Below are 2,456 nucleotides of genomic sequence, written 5' to 3' on the forward strand. Positions count from 1 at the left end.
ATACCCTACCTTTTATTCAAAATGGTATGCTTTTCAAATCTCAGGGCAAGATTTTTGTAAGGGGGAGGGCTATAACAGCCTAGGTGTTAGGCTTGCATAATTGCACTTGCATTGCATGAGCATAAGCATCATTCATTCATGCATAAGCATTTCCATATGAAACATTGCTATGAAACATGTGAAACATACTATTGTTCTTTTATGTTTCATTATATGTATGCTTTATGATCATGTGTGATTGAGTGCTAGTGGTGGATGTTGGTCACTAAAATCCATTAGCTACACTTAGGATACTTAATGGAACAATGTTCATGTAGATCATTTCACCTAATCAAGCCCCTAAGTCATGATGTGTTTAGTTTGACCTAGGGAACCAATTTCTTTGACCTTTTATGAACTACAAGTTAGAAGCTTTGCATGGTTGAACAACCTAAAGAAAAGCTATAGCAAATTATACATGGAACAAACTTTGTTTAGAGACCAAGTCATGAAAATATATGGAACAGTCCTAAACATGGCCCACAAGTCAGATTTGGGTGCTGATTCAGCATTTAGAAATTTTTCTAAGTTCTAGGTGCCACACAGTTTCCATGTGCCTATGTTTGGGTTGACGTAACTCATGATCTCTTGCAAATTAGCTGATGGTTTCTATAGAACAATTGTAGCTCTATCATAGCTCTACAACTTTTATTCTAGAAGATTTTGCTAACTCACTGTAGATTAGGAATTAGGAGGGTATGAAATCGGGCTGTCAAGCGCTGATGCTGGCTCTGATGACCGTCGAGCTCACACCGTCGTGGCCAATAGAGCACTAGCTGTGCATGCCATTTGGTGACCGTACGCCAATGTAGGGCCCGCTCGTTAGGCAGTGACAGCCAGCAAGGATCTAGCAATGCGTCCAAGCCACCATAGCGCCGGTCATTCCCTCTCTCTCGCCTCCTCGCTCTCAGTTGCTCACCGCACTCGCTAGCGCCATCACAGTAGCTCCACCGAGCTCGTGCGTGCTCACAACGTCACCTTGCTCTGCTCTACCATTCCCATCTAGCTGCGTTCACAGTCGTGCCCTTGGTAAGCCACATTTCTTGTTGCACCACCGCGGGTGCGTCCCCACCAGAGTTCCGCCATGGCCGTTGTCGTGGCCATGTTTCCTCGCTACACCTCTTGCTGCTCTCTTCCCTATCCTAGAACTACCTCTAAGCCATAATACTCAAGTACAGCGCTGATCCCATGCTACCATTCGGTTCCGCTGGAACATGCCATCGGTGCCGCCGTGGTCGCCATGCTCGCTGTGGCATGCGAGTTTGCCGTAGCGCAGTTTCTCCACCCTCTCATCCTCCTTTCGAGCACACCGAATAAAGCAACCCTAGGTTTGGTTGTTGGCAAGATAGAGACCCTTGAGTCGCCGCCATTTAGTCAGAATGGCGACCTCACCGTTGAGCTCTATGCGTCGCCGTGCAGCGCTTCATGTGGCCGAGCTCACCCATAGCTTCCACCGAGTCCTAGATACCTCCAGAAGCTCCATTGGACCTCCCCGAAGCCTAGGAGGCCATTGCATTGCCAAGCCCTAGCCGGAGTTGGCTAGCGTACCACCACGCCTTCGTCGCTGTCCGCCATGGTCGTCGGTGAGGAGTTCTCGTGCTTCTTTGGGCCATGCAAGACCATCACCGGGTGCGGGCGGAAGAGTAGATCACATTGGTCTAGACACTATCGCTGGTGAGCTCGCCGTCAGCCGGACCTCTCCCCTATCTCTGTCTCTCTGGCATGTGGGGTCGGCTGACCCATGGGTCTCGCCTGTCAGCCTCTCCATTAGGGTTTTTGTTGTGTGTTTTCACATATTTCTCACTTATTTTGGAAAATTCATATTTGAGGCTCTAGGACTCCAATTGAGGACACCCAAAATTTGTTGGGATGCTTATGAAGTGTAGAATATGGTAAAATTATAAAGTGGACATGCTCTGTGAATTTAATTTGAGAATTAAATAAATCTACAAAGGTGCTCTTTATTTGTGTAGAAACTTGCAAATTTCATAGCTGGAGTTCTAGTGCTCCATTAATTGTGAAATTTTTATAGTGGACTATTCTTGATATGCTTAAGCTATGATAAACATTCCAAGTCCAGTGCATGCTTAATAATTTAGTTACAGATTTCTTTAGAAGCAACCCTATATCCTTGTGCTATTTTTCATGGAAAAAATATGGATCCTTTGAGCATGAAACTTTTTGTGCAATATTCTTGTGTTATGATGAAGCTAAGAAAAATAGGAATTCTATTGTTTGACACTTTTCAATAGGGTTTCCTATTTATGCTATTTTAAGCCCTGCTAACTTGTCATTTTTATGTAGGATGTTATACTTATTCAAATGATGTGAAATTTATACAGTAGTCTATTGGGGACATGTATAAGCTACTGTAATTTTTGTGGAATTTTCTGTACACTTTGGCTATGTATTTATTA

The sequence above is a fragment of the Miscanthus floridulus genome, chromosome 16, assembly GCF_019320115.1.
Source record: "Miscanthus floridulus cultivar M001 chromosome 16, ASM1932011v1, whole genome shotgun sequence".
NCBI lineage: Eukaryota > Viridiplantae > Streptophyta > Magnoliopsida > Poales > Poaceae > Miscanthus > Miscanthus floridulus.